The sequence below is a fragment of the Triticum urartu genome, chromosome 5, assembly GCF_003073215.2.
Source record: "Triticum urartu cultivar G1812 chromosome 5, Tu2.1, whole genome shotgun sequence".
Lineage (NCBI taxonomy): Eukaryota > Viridiplantae > Streptophyta > Magnoliopsida > Poales > Poaceae > Triticum > Triticum urartu.
In genome coordinates, this window is record NC_053026.1 from 304449493 (window position 1) to 304473634 (window position 24142).

Genomic DNA, 24142 nt, shown 5'->3' on the forward strand with positions numbered 1-24142 from the left:
GCGTTCGCCGCGGGCGGGTCTTGCCGGCTGCTGATTACTGTAGCCGTACTTCTGATGACGCGGGCTTGACCATGAGGTCGTGGCAACAGCCCCGCCGCCTGGTGGGCGATCACTGTTGCCACTCCCCATCTCATCTTGATTAATGGCGCGTGGGCCTTGGGGGAGGGCTCGGCCGACTCCCCCGGGCCGACTCCCGACGGGTCCGACTGGTGGTTCTCCCGCCGTCTCCCGAGGTCTCACTGACTGGTGGGCCCTGCTGCCTCCAGGCCGTACAGACAAACCATCATGGGTGCAGGATTCGGCCCTGCGGTGCTGATGTCAGGGCCGGCATGGCAACAGTGCCACGCTGCACGGAGATCTTCCGGGGTACGGCGTGCTGTGGCCATGCCTGCCCTTGGTGAGGGGCGGGGGTGGGCTTTGCTATAGCCATGCCCCTGCCCCGTCCCCTTTGATGAGGTCATGGGGTTTGTTGGAGTCATAGGCCAACTCCCCAAAGCCGGCTTCTCTAGAAGTCGTCCCTGGGACTCGGCCGTGAGCGGGCAGTCGGCCGCCTTGCCGTCGACTCCTCAGGAGGCGGCTCTTCGTCCTGGGGTCTTGAGGGGCGCAGCCTGCCCCGATGTCTTGAAAGGCTATGGGACTTGGGTTGGCCTACCCGTGGCCCATTACTCCGACATGTGCGGAACAGGACGAAAACGGCACTGGATCCCATGAAGATTTGCTCCAGAACAGCAGTCTCCAGGACGCATGATCCGAGGAGTATCCTGCAGTAGCGTCAGCAACAGGTGGCCCCGCTAGCGCATGCGCGGGCCTGGATGTGGACGGCCTTCACGACTCTCTAGCCGCCACGCGTGGGCTGGCCAGGCTCACGGGGGACAAGCCAACCAAGGCGGGGCCCACGCACGAGGTGACCTGCCGCACACCAGAGCGGGCGTTTTCGGTGGATGCCACACAGAGCTCCCTGGTTGGATCGCCCGGTACGAGGTTGGTCACCTCTGCCGGCCTGGATTCCTCAGATCTGGAGCGCCAGGGCAGCCGATCCTCTCCGAGTAATGTGCCTGGATCTTCTGTGGCTCACCCTACTATCCAAGAATTTGCTACATCTGAGGTGTGTGTCTCCGAAAATAACAATTCTTCTGCTATAGTTGATGTGTCAAAAACGTCTGGTAGCGTACCTGAGGTGTCTCAGAGAACTACCAGATCTCAGTCTGGGATATTCAAGCCGAAGGAATACAAATATGGCACCATAAGGTATGACAAACGCAAGCATGCTTTTCTCACTAGTATTGGTGAACCAGAAAGTCTTAGTGATGCACTAGCACATAAAGAGTGGAAAGAAGCTATGGATAGAGAATATCAAGCACTTATGAAAAATAAAACTTGGCACTTAGTTCTACTAGGAAAAGGTAAAAATTTTGATTGAATGCAAATGGGTTTACAAGATCAAAAGAAAGGCAGATGGAAGCATAGACAGATACAAGGCTAGACTAGTTGCAAAGGGGTTTAAACAAATATTTGGGATTGATTATGAGGACACATTCAGTCCTGTTATTAAATCAGCTAACATCAGACTTGTATTGCCTATTGCTATTTCTATAGGTTGGAGTTTACGACAACTAGATGTATAGAACGCGTTTCTTCATGGTGTTCTTGAGGAAGAAGTGTTCATGCGGCAACCACCATGCTATGAAAACAAAAGCACACCACATCATGTTTGCAGGTTAGATAAAGCTTTGTATGGATTAAAGCAGGCGCCTAGAGCTTGGTACTCAAGGTTAAGTACTTAGTTACAACAACTTGGGTTTACTCCATCAAAGGCAGATACCTCACTATTCTTCTATAACAAAGGCAGTACAACAATATTTGTTCTTGTTTATGTTGATGACATAATTTTTGCTAGTTCCAATCCAGATGCTACTACAAGTCTTCTTCAGAATCTTAATATGGAGTTTGCATTAAAGTATTTGGGCAACCTTCACTATTTCCTTGGCATTGAAGTAAAACAGGTGAAAGATGGAATACTTTTGACACAGGAAAAATATACTACTGATACTATAAAAAGGATTGGACTGGAACACTGTAAGCATGTAAGTACACCACTCTCAACTTTAGAAAAACTTTCAGTTGAGGGAGGAGAGGTACTTGGTCCAGAGGATGCAACAAATTACAGAAGCATTGTTGGTGCACTTCAGTATTTGACTTTAACCCGTCCAGATATTCCATATTCTGTGAATAAGGTATGTTAGTATTTGCATGCTCCTAGTACAGTTCATTAGACGGCTGTTAAGCGGATTGTGAGGTATCTTAAGTATACAATGGGACTTGGAGTTAAAATTACTAAGTCACCATCTATGCTAGTGAGTGCATATTCTGATGCAGATTGGGCAGGGTGTGTTGATGATAGAAGGTCCATAGGTGGATTTGTTGTATTCTTGGGATCAAATCTTATATCATCGAGTGCAAGAAAACATGCTACTGTCTCTAGATCTAGTACTGAAGCAGAGTATAAAGCACTGGCAAATGCAACTGCTGAAGTCATGTGGATTCAGACTCTGCTATGTGAACTTGGAATAAAAGTTCCACAAGCTGCAATGTTATGGTGTGACAACATTGGTGCAACCTATCTTTCAGCAAATGCTGTTTTCCATGCACGAACAAAACATATAGAAGTTGATTTCCATTTCGTCAGAGAACAGGTGGCTCGAAAGCTACTTGACATCAGGTTTGTTCCCATAGGAGATCAACTTGCTGATGCGTTTACCAAGCCACTTTCCACGAGGAGAATTAACGAGTTTATATACAATCTAAATCTTGACAGAGTTTCATAGGTTTAGATTTAGGGAGGATGTTAGATAGATAAATAGAGATATATGTGTTGTATTCAAACTTCTATCTCTTCTCCCTCTTGTGTAATGTTCTACCTCTCTCTCGTGTAACTCTGGAGAGTCCTAGCGACCTCCCAAACTTGTATCCCACGTTAATCTCTCAATATATACAGCGGCCCGAGACCAAAGGGTTCAACGCTTCCTCCAATCTTTACACAGTGAACCACCTCAAGTCTCCCGTCAAATCACGACAAAAAAGTTTTCCGTAAAAAAATGAACCATCTCTAGTCTTCGGTAAAAAATAATGGTAAAAAAGAGTCTTGGGTAAAGAAAAATTCAAGTGTGTTCTTTTCCAGGAAAGTGATTTCATTCCATCAAACAGGATTTACACCCAAGTTTCTAACATAATCTTAGTTAGAGCATCTCCAATAGCTGCCCTATTTTAGGGCGTCAAGTGTTTTTAAGGCACTCATGGTAAAAAAAAGCATCCAACAGCTACCCAAGCGAAAATTTGGAGAAAAACATTGGGCAATCCTAAAGTGCAGCACCAAGTGCTACAAATATATAGCACTTGGACGACTACCGCAAATCCCGCGCGTGGCGTGGCGCCTCCGCATGCCCCTCGGGCACTGCGCCACGATTGGCTTCTCTGACGCAGTGCCGACGCCATAAGGTTCGCCGCCGCTTCCACCCTCCTCCCAATGGTTTGCAGCGCCCCATCCAGCACCGCCACAACTCCCTCTGTCGTCACCATGAAGGCTGTCGCCCCTGCCCGTAGTGGTGGATTTATTGCGTCACGACCAGTAGCTGCCATTGCAAAGGATGCGCTACAACCGAAGCAGGCCACCGCCGCACCAAAGCCTCGAGGAGACGCCGTGAAGCGGCCGCCGTGCACCCCATCATGCACTATGTGATTTGCATTTGAACTTTATATGCGGATTTGAAGTTGAATTTCATGTGTAGTTGCTTTTATGTGTGTACTGATCTTGCATAGTTGTGGTGCAAAAATTCATATGTTAAATTTATTAGCCAAATTCGTACTTTGTATAACCACACATGTATAATCAAATTGTGGCCTATTGGAGTAGTTGTGCCATATTATAGGGCGGATGTTGGAGGCGGCATTTGCTCATGTCTAAAAAATCATTTTTCATGTCCAATTTTTTTGACAATACTCACTTTTTGTGCCCTAAAATAGGGCGGTATTAGAGATAATCTTATAGTGCCTAAACCTCTCAACTTGGCCAAATTATTTCCTCTGAAATCCATGTGTTTCGAAATGCTTAGAGAACCCCAATCTTGAGGGTTACCGATGCAGACCATTCCAACGACATCACCATGGACCCACCGTCAAGACGAAGTGGACCAATGACGAGATCCTCTATGTGTGCTTAGGCATAATTGCTTTGATGGCGAGCCTGGAGGAAAAGCCACACCATGGAACAAGGAGTTGGAGGAGAAGAGGAGGACGAGGAAATGCCGGAATGCACCTAGAAGAAGGATATTGATGACCCCATAAGTTCTAGGCCAATGTTGTGCCAACCCGGTCAAACATTCTGGAAATCCAGGAAATTTCATCCTTTTGAACTTTTGGCGAGTCACGGAACATACCACATTGACGGCACCAATGTGTGCAAACTCTCTGGATACCCCGGAACTTCTGGCTTGGCCACGCGTAGTCACATAGGCCACTTGACCGTGTAAGTTTCCCCACCCACTTACCCCTTCGTGGTTCGACTATATATTTCATAAGTATTGCACTTTCTAGGGTTAACAAATTATTGAACTACATTTTGAGAGAGCTTTTCTCATCTATCTTTCCCTAGTGAGATGAAGCCCTCCAACTTGGAGGACAAACTTCCATGGTTACAAGACCTCCAACTTGAAGAACATTCCTCTATCAATTAAAGTCCTCCTCATCCTTTTGGATTTGGAGAAGACTATCTCTCAAGACCCCATCTTTCCTAGAGATTTGCGAAGAACTATCCATTTGTTTCCTTTGTTTCCCTTACTGTTTTTGATGCAAAATGCACTTCTTTGTATATCTTGTCCTTGAGCGTTCCTCTTTGCATGTTTCCTCGTTGTTTTACCATGTTCCTTTAGTTTATGAAGATCGGGCATGCCCCTTCAACAACAACAATGGCGGCCGACCTGGTGGACGGCCTCGACCCCGATGCCAGCTCTGCAAGAAACCTGGTCATGAAGTGCTTGAGTGTTGGCATAGGTATGATGAGGACTATGTGCCTGAAGAGCGCCATGTCCTTGTTGCCTTCAGAGAACAAGCAGGAGAAGGAGAGACCATGTGGTGCGCTGACTCTGGAGCAACCGATCACATCACGGGGGAGCTGGAAAAGCTTGCAACTCGTGAAAGATACTACGTCAACGATCAAGTGAATACTGCTGCAACCGGTGGAGGTATGGACATACATCATATTGGTCGTGCTTTCATTAATTCCCCTACCTCTAAACATGATCTTGTTCTTGAAGATGTCCTTCATGTTCCTCAAGCTAACAAAAATCTTGCATCTATGTCTCGTCTATCAGCTGATAATAATGTCTTCTTTGAAACTCATCCAATTTTTTTTCATCAAGGATCGGCCAACGAGGGAACTTCTTCATCACGGTAGATGCATCGGTGGTCTCTATCCCATTACATCAAGGTTTTTTAGTCGCAAGCATCATCGTCAAGTCTACTCTGTCATCAAGCCCTCCTTGGCAAGATGGTATCAAAGATTAGGACATCTGTCTTCTGTTATAGTTGAGCAAGTAGTTAATAAAGACAATCTTCCATTGTCAGGTAGAGAAAATAGCGAGTTTGTTTGTGAAGCTTGTCAATGTGCCAAGAGTCACCAACTTCCCTATCTGAAGTCTAGTAGTGTTTCTCATGCTCCTTTAGAGCTTATATTTAGTGATGTATGGGGTCAGGTCATGCAAGAGATTCTTTTGGAAGAAAGAAATATTATGTTAGCTTCATTGATGATTATAGCAAGTTTACTTGGATATATCTCCTTAAACACAAATCTGAAGTTTTTGCTGTCTTTCAAGAATTCCAAAATCTTGTTGAACGTCAATTTGACAGAAAAATCCTTGCAGTCCAAAGTGATTGGGGAGGGGAGTATGAGAAACTCAACTCCTTCTTTCGAAGTATAGGCATTGAACATCATGTCTCTTGTCCTCATGCCCATCAACAGAATGGTTTTGCCGAGCGCAAACACCGTCACATTGTCGAAGTAGGGTTATCTCCACTTGCTCATGCTTCTATGCCTCTCAAATATTGGGATGAGGCTTTTATTGCTGCCACATATCTTATCAATCATCTCCCTAGCAAAGTCATTAGTAATTCAACTCCTCTAAAGCATCTGTATCATCAAAAACCAGATTACAACTCCCGAAAAATATTTGGGTGTGCTTGTTATGCCAATCTTCAACCATACAATCATCACAAACTCGAGTTTCGGTCAACTCAGTGTGTTTTCATTGGCTATAGTAATCTTCACAAAGGCTACAAGTGTCTTGAAGTTTCCACGGGACGAGCCTATATCTCTCGTGATGTTGTTTTTGATGAAACTCTTTTTCTGTTTGCTCAACTTCATCCCAATGCAGGCGCTCTTCTTCGTGCAGAAATCTCACTTATCTCTGATCCTTTGACTTCTCCTGATCATGGGGGTGAATTAATTGACACTGATCATGAGATAAGTCCAACAGAAAAAATTCGGATGAAAACAGTGCATCTAATGACAACAATATAGTTTCCATGCATGATTTTATGTGTGCTGTCGGGGGTTTGGTGCGACATATGCCAACGGATGGCTTATCATGGTGGGGGCGAGTAGAACGTTGCCGGTGCCTGGAAACGGGATGAGGCGAAGACATGGACGCCGACGAATCTTACCCAGCTTCGGGGCTCTCCGGGGAGATAATACCCCTACTGCTACTCTTCGGGGTCTCCGCATGATCACTATGGCAAAGTGCTTACACGGTTGCTCCTTGAGCTGTTTTCTGGTGGTAGGAGAGGGCAAGGCTAGCTCTCTCCCTTATATATGATCTAGTCTAGAGCTAATGGGTTCCCACCCTTTGCATGGGTGCCCTGGGGTTTATATAGGCCTACCCCAGGGGTACAATGGTAATCCGGCTGGGCGCGGGCCCAGCCGTCAGTGTCTCTGGCCTCCGTCTTCTCTGCTGACCGCTGGGGCCCGCCGACTGGCGGCCCCGCCGACTGGCCGGGTACGGAGCCGACAGGCCACGTCCGCCGCGGGCGGGTCTTGCCGGCTGCTGATTACTGTAGCCGTACTTCTGATGACGCGGGCTTGATCATGAGGTCGTGGCAACAGCCCCGCCGCCTGGCGGGCGATCACTGTTGCCACTCCCCATCTCATCTTGATTAATGGCGCGTGGGCCCCGGGGGAGGGCTCGGCCGACTCCCCCGGGCCGACTCCCGACGGGTCCGACTGGTGGTTCTCCCCGTCTCCCGAGGTCTCACTGACTGGTGGGCCTGCTGCCTCTAGGCCGTACAGACAAGCCGTTCGTGGGTGCAGGATTCGGCCCTGCGGTGATGATGTCAGGGCCGGCATGCAATAGTGCCACGCCGCACGGAGATCTTCCGGGGTACGGCGTGCTGTGGCCATGCCTGCCCTTGGTGAGGGGCGGGGGTGGGCTTTGCTGTAGCCACGCCCCTGCCCCGTCCCCTTTGATGAGGTCATGGGGTTTGTTGGAGTCACAGTCTGACTCCCCAAAGCCGGCTTCTCTGGAAGTCGTCCTTGGGACTCGGCCGTGAGCGGGCAGTCGGCCGCCTTGCCGTCGACTCCTCAGGAGGCGGCTCTTCGTCCTGGGGTCTTGAGGGGCGCAGCCTGCCCCGATGTCTTGAAAGGTTATGGGACTTGGCTTGGCCTACCCGTGGCCCATTACTCCGATAGTAGTCCCCGAAGCTGGTGAGGCGCCGCAGACGATCGGCCGAGAAGCCTCAGCAATTTCTCTTTTCGGGTGCTCAACACATGGTCTTTGATTGACTTCTGCCGGGCTAACTAGAAGTAGTCGGACTTGCTCAACTCGGACTCACTCAATTCCGACTCGCTCAGTATTTCGAACGTCGCGGCGGGCTTTAAGTGGCGTGCTAGCTAAGCCTCCAGACCGCCGCCCATTTTTGGCCTGTCACGCGAGGGCACGTGGCTAGGCCGTCCTGCCAGCCTACGCGCGCGACGGGACAGGCCCATAGGCGGGGCCCGCCACTACCGTGCCTCGGCGCCCGAGCCGATCCGCTGCGGCCCCGGTGGACGGTTGGGATTCCCGTGGAGTTACTGCACGCAGTAACTTTATCGTGGATCATGGGGGTCGTGGGGTTGTGGGCGCAGTAAATCCCCACGTCCGCCCCCTCGGCTTCGCAGCCCACGAGGCTATAAGTAGGGGGAAGAGGGGGGCACGCGCGCCCCTCCTTCCCACTACTCCTCGTTCTCTTCCTCCTTGCTGCTCCTCGCTCTCCTCCTTCCTCTTCTCTTCTTCGCTCCGCCGCACGCCCAAGCTCCGGTGAAAGCTGCGGCGATAGCTCGCGATGAGTTCTTCCTCCGCCTCCGCGCCTCCCCCAGTGCGCTCTGGCACCTGGGACGGCTCCGAAGTTCATGAAGACCACATTGAGTTCCTCCGCCGGACCCATCGGCTTCCTGGCGAGGATCGCGTGCAGGTGCGTCTTGCGCTGAAGGGGGAGATTTCCCCCGCACCGCAGGAGGGCCGTCGGGTCAATGCTTTGACTGTTAACTCTGATGACTTGGGCCGCGCTGACTGTGCCGCCCGTTGGACCTGATGAGTGGGGTCGCGGCGGACGGTGCCGCGGTTAGCCCGTTGGGCCGTGGTTAGACTTGGGTCATGCACGCGCCGCAACGACAGAAGCCTGTTATGCATGCACGACATGTCCAGCTACCCTGCATGCATGCACGTAGCTAGCCTACCTGCATGCGCCGCTGCCAGCTGCCATGATGCGTTGACTGGCCTCTTTTTCACGCGAGCCGCCACAGACGCAGGGACAGTTGCTGCCGCTGGTTCGTATCATCTCCCACACGTGTCTCCTCGATGTGGAGCATTGTTTCACACTTTTCGATCCACTCGCATCTATTCAACGTGGCAATTAAAACCTGTTGGCAATTAAAGTGGCATATCGATCAACGCGGCTCATTTGAATGTAGCAAATCCAAAGCGCGGCCGGTGCCACTCCCCTTCCCTTCCCCTTTCCCTATTTAAACCACCACACCTCCACCTATTCTCCACACATCCATTTGCACCTCCCCTTCTCTTCGTCACCCAAACCAAGAGCACTCTCAAAGCGAGGCGAGGATGCAGTACAACGGCCCCACCTTCGAGCTCCCGCCGACAGTGCCGGAGAGATGGTATCCGACCGACGTCGTCGTGGAGAGGATGCTCCGCGTGTGGGCGTTCTCATGTTGGAGGGGTGCAAGGGGGTTTTCCGAGTGGTTCCTCCGTGCGGGCTTTGCCCACCTCTCGGTGGGCTCGCCGGTGATGTTTCGACTGGAGGAAGTGCGTCCAAACTCCAGGACTCCGCCGATAGGGCTCACCATCACCTTCACCAATAGATTTGATGCGTACTACCTCCTCGGCAAGGTGTTTTGGTGTGGATGCGAATTCATCGCATTCACAACCCACAACATCTTCACAAACTTTGACTACATCTTGCCCACCCCGCGATGGTATGCACAGCCTCCCCTACTACATCGGCCTGGACGGCATGGAGAGGGAGCAGTGAAGAGAAGGCGCGGTGAAGATGGTGGTGAATTCCCGGTCTCGATCGTGAGCTTGTCTTGCCCTAGGGTGTTAGGGCTTTTATCTTTTATATATTTCTATCTTAATTATGTCGTTGGTTGTACCGTGAACTTTTAATCTCTGTCGTGTTATCCCCTAAGAACTTTGTTATGCTTGCTACCCCTATTTGATATGTCGTTGGTTATCGGTGTTTTTGCTTGCTATTTCTATCTTATTTGACGTGAGATAAATCGCTAGATGGATATGGTGCCGTACACGAGCCCTTCTGCTAAATCAATCAATGGTTGAGTATTCCTCAATGAAAACCAACAAGTTTTCGCCCATTTAGAGTAGGGTCAAGTTTTCGCCCATTTAGAGTAGGGCCAAGTTTTCGCACGCGCGGATAATAGAGTACTTGAAGTGTCAAAAAGGAAACTAAAGCTAGAAAAATGAGCCATGTTGATGTTGAAAAGAAGAAGAAAAGCTATCTTTTTAATTGTTGGTGGCCCTATTCCGTGTATTGTATGAACAAAAACAAGCTAACTTTTGAATAGTTTGTGGACTATGCTATGGTTTAGGGTACCCTATGTTTTATGTAATAAGTATGCTATGGTTGCTACTTTTTATGTTATGGATGTATGCTTGCTTCGTGAGATATCGATCGATGGATATGGTGCCGTAGCCAAGCCGTAGACAAGCTCTCTAGATGGATATGGTGCCATAGCCGAGTGTAGACATGCTTCTAGATGGATATGCTGGCTAATGGTGCCACCGGACTTTATTTTAGACGTGGTTTCAGATGGATATCATGACCTACATAATTAAGTCCGGACATGTTCTTAATAAAAAACAAAAACAAAAAATCATGTATACAATATTTTTCTTGCAACAAAAACTTGTTTATAATACCTGCATGTGAAAAAATGAAAGTGTTGTGCCGTAGGCTATATACAGAAGGAAATTGCCATGATATGTACAAATAAATTTGACATGTGCAAGTCCAACAATAAATCAATTTACCATCATGCACTATTTTTGTTCGGCATGGCAATAAATGGATTTACCATGGTAATAATCAAGGGAAAAACAGAGCCAACGCGTGGGCCTTCGACACTCAACGTAATGAGACGGCCCAACCAGAGCTTAGTTTCAATTTGGGCCCTAGAACTATGTTTTTTTCTTCTGCGGTCAGTGTTGTCTGATGAAACTGAAGAAACTGAAAGTGTACAAAACTGAAGAAACTGACGGGTACCCGAAACTAACATGATCCACAAATTAAGCAACACAGAGCATAGAGAACATGATCCAGAAATTAAGCAACACAGAGCACAGAGCACATGATCCACAAATTTAAGCAAATCGTAGAGCACATGATCCAAAAATTTAACCAAATCCTAGAGCACATGACACCACACTAATAACATCTCTAACGAGTGATGACCAGCAAGTAAGCAAATCCTAGAGCAACTACACAAAAATAAAAGGGATAAAATCCTAAAGCTATCAGATTCGCCTGCTTGTTCAATTGAATCATCTGCTTCAAGTTCTTGTTCATCTTCTTTATTTCCCCCTTCAGATCTGCATCCCAACTGTCAGAGCAGCACTTTCAGAGACCAAATTCATTGTTGCTAATGGTAGATTGAGCTCTCGGGTTGGGGCCCCATTGAATTGAATCCGCTTAACGTAGTCATCCAACCATTCAAAATGTGTGCATTTCTACATGATCTGAATCGAAAAAATGAACCCTAAATCCCAGATCGAAAAAGAACTAAAAGCAAATCGAAAACGAAATCAGAGAAAAATCATGAGATCTAACCTACCCCTCTGGCTTGCTCTCGCGTTTCACGAACTCGCGCCCATAGTTGCCATTCTTGACCTCCTTCGAAGTCAACCCTATTAGTGGCGCGCTGCATGGGCAGTCAGGACATCGCTCCATAGGAAGTGGACCATACTGGGTCCACGAGGGGCAGGAGGCTGAAGTGGAGCTCGACATATCGCCCAAAGTCGCCGGAGAAGAAGAAGTAGAGGAGGAGTGGCTCCTCTCGTCGCTGCAGAATAATAGCACCAGAATAAAGGGGGTACCCGCAGAAAGGGGAGGCACAACCAACAAGTCTCACGGATCGCCTCTCACGGATCGCCCCACGATCCAACGATGTGGAGCTGTCCATGTGATCCAACGGCGCGGAGCCTGCTCGCAACCTGCCCTCAGAATTACTTCTAGAAGACCACATCTGAGGGCAGTCACTTGGCGCTAGGGTATGATCGGACGGCTGACGATCGGAGCTAGGGTTAGGCGAAACCCCGCGGGGTTTAGAGGGGTTTTGAGCTGGTCAATGGGGTTTCAAAGGCTTTGACTGAGCATAAATAATTAAAAAAATGAAAAAATATGAAACCTTCGCCGTTCATCGTTTTATAGGACACACTAACGAGGAAAAATACTAAACTTGGTATATGTACATTTAGAGAAAAAAACCTAGCTAGCACGATCGAGGTAAAATGAGCACCATTATTTAAAAAAAATCAAAAATATAAAACCTGCGCACAATGTTGTCTTGTGTGACATGTTACCAACCAAAAATCATAAACTTTGTCTATGGACATTTTCATGAAAAAACCTTCACATATATGAGCTATCATGTACAACGTTTCATAGAGACCAAGGAGAGGAGGTAGGGTTTCCCTTCGGTTTTTGAAAATTTTAAAAAAATCACCAAAGCTTGATTTCAAAGTGAATAATAAGGATCTGAATTTAGTTTTCCATTTTCATATGGTAAACGTGTTTTGATGGTTTTTCTATTAAAGTGTATTTTTTGAAAAAAATGTAAAAATAGAAAGATTAATTCAATAAATAGTGATTCTTCGAATCTACACTATATAGATTGATTTGGTGTTAATAAAAATATTTGGCTCATTTGGAGTAGGTCCAAAAAAACTTGATTACAAATGGGGCTGCTTACACTAGCTTGGGAGCTCATTTGGAGCACATTTCTCATGACTACAAGTTTTGTAGACGCAAAAGAGATTAGATTGATCACCTAACGTTTATAATAGTTCAGCAAACTGTGCAACTCACACCACAGGGGAATGGACTGAAGTGTTGGTTCAAATTCAAAGTTTGCCTAAAATTCAACGTTTGCCTCAGTAGTTCAAATTCAAAGTTTACATATAGAATTATTACACCTTACAAGTTTTCATAGTACTTCAAATTGACGACAGAATCCTTATTACAAATCTTTAAAGTTCAAAGTTTATGACTTGCATTCAAGTTCAAATTCAAATCTTTGCCTTGCTCCTTGTGTTCCGGGATGGGTTAACCGTCTTGCTTCTGGTTTCCCTGGCTGGGATATTTTGTGCTTTTGAAAGCTTTGTCTTGTTGCTTTTGATCTTCACTTCTGGTGGTGGAGGTTTTGTTGAGCTTTGACTGATCGAGCAAGTGATGACCAATTGACGGTCATATGTGGGCTCACTAATCTTTAAAGGAACTTCAGACAAAATAACTTCCTCCTCTCTTATAGATTCAAAACCTTCGTAAGCCATGGTTTCAAATTCTGCATCAAATGATGGTTCGACCGAAGTTTCTTCCTCTCTAGCTCTTTTCTATCTTGTGCCTCTAATTATCCTAGAGTTGGGTCAAACAGAAATAAGCTTAGCCATCGATAAAAAGAGAACAAATGCAAAAAAATGGAAAGATTGCACACATACTGTCGGTGTCAAAACCGGCGGATCTCGGGTAGGGGGTCCCGAGCTGTGCGTCTAGGCCGGATGGTAACAGGAGGCAAGGGACACGAAGTTTTACCCAGGTTCGGGCCCTCTTGATGGAGGTAAAACCCTACGTCCTGCTTGATTAATATTGAAGATATGGGTGTTACAAGAGTAGATCTACCACGAGATCAGAGAGGCTAAACCCTAGAAGCTAGCCTACGGTATGATTGTATATTGTGATTGTTGTCCTACGGACTAAAACCCTTCGGTTTATATGGACATCGGAGAGGGTTAGGGTTACACAAGGTCGGTTACAAAGGAGGAGATATCCATATACGTATTGCCTAGCTTGCCTTCCACGCCAAGTAGAGTCCCATCCGGACACGAGACAAAGTCTTCAATCTTGTATCTTCATAGTCTATCAATCCGGCCAATGGAGATAGTCCGGCTGTCCGGAGACCCCCTAATCCAGGACTCCCTCAGTAGCCCCCGAACCAGGCTTCAATGACGATGAGTCCGGCGCGCAGTTGTCTTTGGCATTGCAAGGCAGGTTCCTTCTCCAAATTTTGTGTACCTGTTGAAATAATGTCCGGTTCCTTGTGATGATTCGTACTTCTTGGCTTCTATGCCCAATAATGGTCTCTTTCCATGTGTTGAGCGAATGCGAAGAGCCAGGGTGTTTTCACATTTACCCCCTAGCTATGTAAATGAGCCACCTATTTAAAAAGACGAGGATTCAGATCCAAATCACATCATCCTCCCTTGCCGAGTCTTCATCGGAGCGTGCCCGACAGAGATCCATTCCACCATGGCCGGTCGACGCAGCTCCTCCTCTCGCACCCCTAGTTCCAAGCCTGGAGATTGGGAGAGATGTTCCATCCCGCACAACAAATTGGTGATGCTTCAGTCCAAGGGATTTCTTCCCCTAGCGTACCTGGTCCCGGTTCGAGCCGGGCTTGCCACCTATAATGGCGGAGAACAAGCGGAGAACCGTCCCAATCCCTCCAAGGGAGAGCGGGTGTGCCTTGTCCCTTATCCGGTAAGAGGGCTCGGATTCCCAATCCATCCATTTCTCCGAGGGCTTCTGGAGTTCTATGGCCTCCAGCTACATAACCTTACGCCTGCCTCCCTGCTGCACGTCACGGGATTCGTAGCCCTTTGCGAGTTATTTTTGGGCTGTGAGGCTCATTTCGCTATGTGGAAGAAGCTATTCTGCCTTGTGCCCCGTTCTAAGAAGGGATCAATATATCAAGTGGGCGGAGCCGAAGTGTGGCGTATCGCTGGGATCGGATACCTATCCGGGACCCCAAAGAAGACGTCCGAAGACTGGCCTTCAGAATGGTTTTATATAGAAGATGTCCCCCTTCCGGACCCAATTCGGATCGGCCGTCCTGAGTTTGACAACGCCCCTTTGAAGAAGCGCCAGAGCTGGCGTCCACGGAGCCCCCTAGAGGAAGACGACCGGGACATTCTTTATCTGATGAGCCGGATAAGCTTTTTAGCTCGATCCGGATTGACCATGATCGAGGTCATGGCTATATGCATTATGCGGGGGGTGCAGCCGCTCCAGTACAGAGGCCACCCCATGTAGGACTTCAACGGGGAGGATGATGCCACCCACCACGGCCGCAAAGGGCCGGGATCGGCTACTGATCTAATAAAGATCTTGTCCACTTTGTACAAGGGAGAAGAGGAGGAATTCCTTCGTATCAACCCGCAGGGCGGATTTTCCATGTACAATCCTCCGAGCTGGGTAAGCAGAGATTTTTCTCGCTAGTCCGTTTCATATTCCCGTAGTTTAAGTATTCATGCCGGCGATTTTATCGCAGGAGCTGTGCCAGGCAGTAAAGGAGATAAACAGCCCTCCTCCACAGCCTGAGGACCCTGGACGGTCCCTTGACCCGGCCTCCCAGGAGGATCCGAACATATTCGTGGAGCTGATCGACGGTTTTTTTTACCAAGGGAGTAATGACAATACCTTGGTGGCCATTACGACGGATTACCCTGGGCTAGTTCCAACCTCACAGGTGACTGAGACCAAAATCCCAGCACTTAAAAAGGGATCCGTCCTTGTGCTCTTTTTTTCATTGCCGTATAACAACCGTGTCTTGCAGGGGAGGTCCTCGAGGCAGAAGGCCGAGCCTATGGCAACTAGCCAACAAAGGGCCGCTAGGCCAGGCAGGCTGAAAAGATCCACAGTCCGGATTGAGGCACCGGCGCAGCGGTATAGCGCGCCGTCTTTATTGCAAGACATTATTTACAGAGGCATATTAACGCCCATGCCTTCTTTTCAGGAGAAAGAGCGCTCGCCGGACTATACCCGGAGAGGCTACCAACCGTGCCTCCACAAGCCAGGCTCCAAGGCCGGACTTAGGGGTGGGAACGAGTACAAGGCGTGCACCGGGTGCTCCTCCGACAGAGGATACGAATAGACTGCCCGCCACCCCATCCGAGGTGGAAAGTGCCATGAACCATAGGCGTCGCCGGACTGTTCTTCGTGACGCTTGTTTCTCCCAAGAGTCTTTAGATGCCTTCAACTCGGGAGATGCGCACCTCCGTGCTGCTCAAAATGGTCTAGCCAGAGCCACGGAGCAGTATGTAAAAGACATACGGGTGAGAAAATTTGATGATTATATATATATCAGTATCCCCTGAGACTTGAAACAGTTAGGATAACTGATTTAAGGATCATTTGTTATGTAGGTTCTTACAGAAAAGAATACTCAACTGTCCCAGGAGCTGGAAGAGTGCAAAGCCCAACTTCAGGCCGCACTGTCCGCCGTAGGGGAGCCCAAGGAGACCCCCACTGGTAACATATCCGTCAAATGATAAGTATCATATTAGAGTGCGGCTTTATATGCAAATCTAACGATAAAATTGCAGATGACGCTGGAGTGAATCCAGATAAGCAGCAGCTCATACGCCAGCTGAAGGCTGGTGAGAGCGTGCTAACAAGGGTGAGGCAGGAGAAGAATGATCTCCAAGATGCCAACACCAAGCTGACGGTGGAACTGAAAGATGTTCGTGCCCAACTGTCGGATTCTGTTAAGGAGAATCGGCGGCTTTGACGCGGCATATTTAGTACGTTCTTGAACGAACTTTGAAAAAGAGTTCGGCGAGGAAGCTGGCTGACAGGGTTATGTCTGTAGGTATGCTGACAGGACGTCCTGCCGAGGAGATGCCTAGTTCAATGGGTGATCTTCTTCCCGAGCTCGCACAGTTGCACGAACAAGTTCGGCAGGTGATGCAAGGCGTTGCCCAGGCCTTGTGGCCGTCCGTCTCCATACCCGGAGGCCTTGGAGAGCTTGCAGAAAAGCTGAAGGGAGCACGGCGGCGTTTTCGATTATGGAAGATGTCGGCCTGCCGTCAGGGCGCCAGGGAGGCTTGGGCAATGGTGAAGACACGGTACACGAAGGCTGACCCGAACCACATGGCCGAAGTTGGACCTATGGGGCCTGACAACAAGGAGATCCCTGTGAATTTAGTGTACGGCCAAGTAGAGTTGGCCGCAAAGTATTCCCAACAGGACTGTAGACTAGACAGCCTATTGGAGGGCATTGAAGAGGAATTCAACTAGTCAAATTGACTATGTAATTGTAAAGTGACATATATGATGTATTCTAGCCGGATTGTAGATCGTTTGTCGTGGCAGACCTTTTCGCTTCAACCTCGGGACCCGACAGTCTGGAGTGTATCTGAATACCCTCTCGGTTATATAAGAACCGGGGCATGCGTGGAGACCAGGCGTAGGGGTCATTAGTGCTTTATCAGACAAGTGCCCAACTAGTTATGTTATATTACATGGGTAGTATGAAACATCTTCTAGAGAGAATAGTTCCGTTAAGGGTTCCTTTCCCTGGGTAGGCATGCCCTAAAGTGCATGTCCGGACTGCGACAAGAAGCGCAGTAAAAGCGTCTCGGGGCAGATATGGTTAATAAATAAAAATTCATCTTTTGTTCACCGACCGAATATTCTCTTAAGAACGCTAGCTTTCGGCTTCACCCAGTCTGAGGTACACGTCCGGCTGACACGGCGGTAACAATCGCAGAGGTGCTCCCCTTATGCCCTAGCCGAATTAACGGGAATGTAGGGCATAAATACAAGAGCTAGGCAACCCAACTTGGCCAAAACTTAAGTCATATCGATGCATATAATGGTGAAAAAAGGTACATGCGGAAGTATAACGCATGTGTTGGGCGTGATGCCCAGGTAAATAATTTAAGCTTCTGTGAAAGAAGCCCCCAGGTGTAGATAGTGCGGCTAGCACCTCTGTAATGTACAAGTGAGGCACAAGGTGACCCGTGAAGGTCTAGAGGAATGAAATAAAGAAAGGGAAACAAGACGGATGACGCATATGCAGAAAATGGACAAAGGGAGGGGACTAACATAAAGTCCAGTGCTAGGCGTAGAATCTTCGGAGCCTGGCTGCGTTCCATGGGTTCAGCTCGAGTCGACTAGTCGATGCATCCCGCAGTCAGTACGCTCCGCCGGTCAGAACTTGGTCGATGATGAAGGGACCTTCCCATTTGGGCTCTAGCTTGTTCTTTTTCTTATCCGGCAGCCGGAGAACTAGTTCGCCAATGTTATAAGTTTTGGCTCATACTTCTCTGCTTTGGTATCTGCGAGCTTGTTGCTGGTAAAATGCGGAACGGGCTTTGGCTACGTCGCGCTCTTCCTCCAAGGTATCCAGATTGTCCTACCGATCGAGCTCGGCTTCTCTTTCTTCGTACATGCGCACTCGAGGTGAGTCATGAATTATGTCGCAGGGCAGGACTGCCTCTGTGCCGTACACCATAAAAAATGGTGTGTATCCGGTACTATGATTTGGCATGGTCCGCAGCCCCCAGAGTACGGAGTCGAGTTCCTCTACCCAGTGCGTGTCAGACTCTGTTAAGGAGCACACTAGTCTGGGTTTAATGCCGCTCATTATAAGACCATTTGCTCGTTCAAATTGACCGTTGGTTTTTGGGTGGTAGACTGAAGCATAATCGAGCTTGATGCCCATTTTGCTGCACCAGAGTTTTACCTCATCGACCATGAAGTTCGTGCCGTTATCAGTGATGATGCTGTGGGGGACGCCGTAGCAATGTACAACCCCGGATATGAAGTCTATCACCGGTCCGGATTTGGCTGTTTTAACGGGTTTGGCCTCTATCCATTTGGTGAATTTATCCATCATGACCAATAAGTATTTTTTCTTGTGGGTTCCACCTTTAAGGGGTCCAACCATGTCAAGCCCCCAGACCGCAAAGGGCCATGTAATGGGGATTGTTCGGAGGGCGGTGGGTGGCATATGGCTTTGATTTGCATAGAGCTGGCAACCGGCGCAACGCTGGACTAAGTCCTGTGCATCTGCCCGGGCCGTTGGCCAATAGAATCCTGTACGGAAGGCCTTGCTCACAAGAGCCCGGGCTGCGGCATGGTGACCGCCGAGTCCGGCATGAATTTCTGCCAAAAGGTTCCGTCCCTCCTCTTCGAAGATGCACCGTTGAAGGACTCCGGTAGCGCTTTTTTTGTATAATTCTCCCTCGTGGACCCTGTAGGCCTTTGATCGCCGCACTATGCAGCGTGCCTCATTTTGGTCCTCCGGGAGTTCCTGTCTAGTTAAGTAGGCCGGGAATGGTTCTGTCCACGGGGCAATGATGGCCATTATTTCGTGGGTTGATTGTGTTATTTCGGTGGCGGAGCCTCCGATTGTGTCAGGGAGTTCGGTATCGGGTATTTTGGCCGGGTCCGGACTGTTGTTACCAGTGTCCCCTTCCCATGCTACGGATGGCTTGAAAATCCTTTCCAGAAAAATGTTGGGAGGGACTGCGTCGCGTTTGGCGCCAATGCGGGCGAGGATATCCGTCACCTGATTGTTTTCCCGAGCCACATGGTGAAATTCGAGCCCTTCAAACCGAGCTGACATTTTTAGGACGGCATTGCGATAAGCGGCCATTTTTGGATCCTTGGCATCAAAGTCTCCATTTATTTGGGATATCGCGAGGTTTGAATCCCCGTGCACCTCTAGGCGTTGAATGCCCATGGATACTGCCATCCGGAGACCATGGAGGAGGGCCTCATATTCGGCTGCATTGTTGGAGTCTGTATACATTATCTGTAGTACGTATTGGATGGTGTCTCCTGTTGGGGACGTCAAAACGACACCAGCCCCCAGACCAGCCAACATTTTGGAGTCGTCGATGTGCATGATCCAGTTTGAATATGTGTCATACTCTTTAGGGAGTTTGGCTTCCGTCCATTCAGCGACGAAGTCAGCAAAAACTTGCGATTTAATAGCTCGCCGAGGTTTGTAAGTTATGTCGAACGGGAGGATCTCAATGGCCCATTTGGCAATCCGGTCCGTCGCGTCGCTGTTGTTTATAATATCGTTGAGTGGTACTTCCGAGGCTACCGTTATTGAACACTCTTGAAAGTAGTGTCGCAGCTTCCGGGATGCCATAAATACCGCGTACACTATCTTTTGATAATGCAGGTACCGTGATTTGCATGGGGTAAGGACTGTGGACACATAGTAAACCGGCTTTTGAAGGGGGAATTTGTGTCCGTCTGCTTCTCGCTCGACGACAAGCACTGCGCTTACTACTTGATGAGTTGCCGCAATGTATAATAGCATTGGTTCGCCAGTGTTTGGCGCGGCCAGGACTGGGTTGGTTGCCAATATGGCTTTTATTTCGTTCAGTCCAGCCGTGGCGGCGTTTGTCCACTCAAAGTGTTCGGTGCGCCGTAGGAGGCGATAAAGGGGTAATGCCTTTTCTCCCAAGCGGGAGATAAAGTGGCTTAGAGCTGCCATGCATCCAGTTAATTTTTGTATTTGTTTGAGGTCAGTTGGGGTAGCCAACTGTGACAACGCTCGGATTTTGGCCGGATTAGCTTCAATACCTCTACTAGAGACGATGAATCCCAGGAGCTTTCCTGCTGATACGCCGAAAACGCATTTTTTCCGGATTGAGCTTGATGTCATATGTTCGGAGGTTGTCGAATGTGACCCTCAAGTCGTCTACTAGGGTGTCGACATGCTTGGTTTTAACGACCACGTCATCCATGTATGCCTCCACTGTTTTGCCGATCTGGTTTGCCAGGCATGTCTGAAGCATGCGCTGATATGTTGCACCGGCGTTTTTAGCCCGAAGGGCATTGTGTTGAAGCAGAATGGGCCGTATGGTGTGATGAATGCCGTTACGGCTTGGTCTGGCTCTGCCATTTTGATTTGATGGTAGCCGGAGTATGCATTGAGGAAACACAATGAATCACGTCCTGCGGTAGCATCGATGATTTAATCGATGCGGGGGAGGGGGAAGGGATCCTTTGGGCAGGCCTTATTAAGGTCCTTAAAGTCGACGCACAAGCGCCAGGATTTGTCCTTCTTTGGCACCATCACTAGGTTTGCTAGCCAATCCGGATGTTTTATGTCTCTGATGAATCCGTCTTCCAATAGCTTGGCTAGTTCCTCTCCCATGGCTTGTCTTTTAGGCTCGGAGAAACGTTAAAGAGCCTGCTTGACTGGCTTGAATCCTTTTAGGATATTTAGGCTGTGTTCTGCCAGCCTGCGTGGGATTCCTGGCATGTCTGAAGGGTGCCAGGCAAAAATGTCCCAGTTCTCGTGTAGGAACTCTCGCAGTGCGGCGTCAATATCAAGGTTTAATTGTGCCCCGATGGAAGCTGTTTTTGTAGGGTCCATTGGATGGACTTTGTCGGGGATATACCCCGCGGCGTAAACCGGCCGGAAGTATAACTCGGCCGGACTAGGCATTTCATTGGTAAACCGCCAGAGGATTGGCGGTTTACGTGATTGGCGGTTTACATGTCTGGCGGTTTACGTGTTTGGCGGTTCACTGGTATGACGATTCACGAGCCTGAAGATTCATTGGTGACCCGGCGCATATTCCAGATGCATGACAAGGCCCAAGGACCAGCATGCCAGTTTAGGTTAATGGTGGGCCGGTTTAAGAGGAAAGGCATGAGGAACATTTATCTTACAAGGAGTTAATACCTGGACTTGTATCTGATTTGTATTAGAGATAGACTAGTCCTAATCCTAATAGGACTCCACATGTAACCCGCCCCTTCAACATATATAAGGAGGGGCAGGGCTCCCCAAAAGGGGACAAGATTCACAAGTTCCACAAGTTGGACAAGTTAGGTTTAGACAATAGCTCTCGAGATAGAGCACTCTTGTAACCGTGATCATCATCATCAATATCAATGAAGCAGGATGTAGACTTTTACCTCCATTGTGAGGGGCCGAACCTGGGTAAAACATCGCGTCTCTCGTCCCGCTCAACCCCTCTCAAGCTACCACATAGATGCGTTGGCCTCGCGACTAAGTCCTGACACCTAGGACATCTGCCGTGACAATTCCACTACAGTTGGCGCCCACCGTGGGGCCTGCGCACGGTGGTGTTGAGTTCTTGGAGGGCGCTATCTCAGGGATCGAGAAGCTCCGTCCGGCTTAATGAAAAAGTTCCGGTCGGTTTGTCGGAGAGTTCCAGCCGGCTCGCCGAAAAAGTTCCGTCAGGCTCATCTAAACGTTCCGCCGGTTCGTCAGAAATTTCCGGCTGGATCATCAAAAAGTTCGGATCGCCTCGACGAAAAGTTCAGTCCGAATCGCCGAAGGGTTCCAGTCGCATCGCCGAAAGGTTCTATCCGAGTCGTCAAAGAGTTCCGACTTCGGCTACAGAAAAGTTCCGAATTATCAAATACTTCCGGATTAGCAAAAAGTTCCGGCCGGATTATCAAGAGGTTCCGGTTCAAAGGTTCTGGATTATCAAAAGTTTCGGCCGGGTTATACAGAGGTTCCAGCTCAAAAGGTTCCGGATTATCAAAAATTCCGGTTGGATTATCAAGAGGTTCCGGTTTAAAAGTTCCGGATTATCAAAAGTTCCGGCCGGATTATCAAGAAACTCCGGTTCCAGAAATTCCGGTTCAAAAAATTCCGGCCAGGTTATGTGGAGACCTCAGGCATTACAGACACAGAACCAATCAACTCTTTTGTCAAAACAAAAGCAGCACTATGCATTATCCGGCGCCAGCGTCCGGCAAAAAATAACAGGTGCTATCATTTCTTTGTATTTTATCAGTACATGTTAATTCATCCGACAACAATTACTCTGGCCTGTAATATTTTTATGCAGGGTAACTATTAAAAGAAAAAGGGGTGATGTTATACCACGGATGCACGTTCGGCTGTATCGCGCGGCTTCACGGACAGGGTGTCGCGGTCCGGTTTACGTCAACGTACCGGCTGACTCGCCCGTCTGCACCACCTTACAACACCACGGATGACTCGCCCGTCCGCCATGGCCACCGGTTCATGTGTCCACGCCGGCTTACAACGTGGAGGACAACTTGCTCGGCTGCACCGGCTTACAACGCCGGGCCGACTCATCTGTCTGCTCCTATGGTTAACTCATCCGTGATTAATTTTGGCATCACTGTGATGATCATCAACTCGATGGCGGATAATTTCCGGCCTAGCACATCAGGTGATATCCATCTAAAATATATTTTATTAGCACATATTATTTTTGTCAAAGAACAGTTTACCTTTGCCTTGGTCTGCAATATTGTTTATGCAGGACAATTGTTCATTGCAAAAGCTATGGCCGTGTCATGGATGTATAAACTCGCGCAACCATTATGAATGCGCTAGTATCTTACCATGCCATCAAGCTCGGTGAATATATGTGCAAACCGCCATTCTGCAGACCGGTTTACATCAATATGACGTGGCTAATTCGCCCGTCCATGCCGGTTTACAATGCCGCGGCCGACTCATCTGTCTGTGCTGCCTTTGAAAGCCGCGGTCGTCTTTGCTGTCCGTCTCTCACGGCCTGGTCTACATCAACATACCGAGCCGCACCTGTCTGCATGAGCTGTTTATTGGGTATGAGCAAGTCACAGCTTGGGTAGCCCGGTTTTCTTTCAAAATTGGAGACAAATTATCATCAACCGCTGTTTGCACTGGATGGTTCAATGGGCAGGCGCACAAGTCGCCGCCACTACAGTTTTGATTAACTTCAAATCGCCAGTTGGAAGGAACCATTGGCCGAGTTGCTGACACGGCTCATATGGGATCATTTACAACCCACCGCAGTCATCTCAACCTTCTATAGATTCACATCGTGCTATCAACGCCAATGATATACAAGTTATGCCGGTTTATATCACGGTCAAATATGGAGAGTCTCAAGCCAACTCCTCGAGTCACCTTTGAGACTCGGGGGCTACGATGACATGACTCAGCGAATCTTGGCAGTTTCAGCAAATTTAAGAACCCCAGGACGATGGAGGGAAGGATAACCCGGTCCCGGAGGCTACTGTTATATTGATGAAGGTTTAAAAGCCGTCAGAAAATTTCCGGCTTAGAAAGTATATGACAGTTATAAAATCCCGGCTCGATGAAGAAGTTCCAGGTCATCAGAAATGACTCCGGTTTAGAATCCGGCTCAAGGGACATCTTTATCCCACAAAGCTCTGAAGCGCTCAAATCCGGTTTAACAATGTCCGGTTCAAAAAGGAATTAACTTCTCGGAAGTTCGAGTTTAAAGGTCGTCAGAAAATTTCCGGCTAAAGATAAAGATTCCAGTTTAAAATCCGGTTCAAGGGAAAGATATCTCCCACAAAGCTTTGAAGCTCTCAATATCCGGTTCAAGATCCCGGTTCAAGAAGAATTTATCTCTTGCGAAAAGTTAAAAATTGCCAAAGAGGACCTGCTGCCATGATGCGCGGTTCAAACATGGATATCCCGCCTTACTGGCCTGACATATTATTGATCACATGGGGGCTTCTGCTTCACAAAGCGGGGTCTCTGTTCTTTTACATCGTGCGTGGTTACACGGAGCTGTTATGTCTTAAAGCGGCCTCCGGT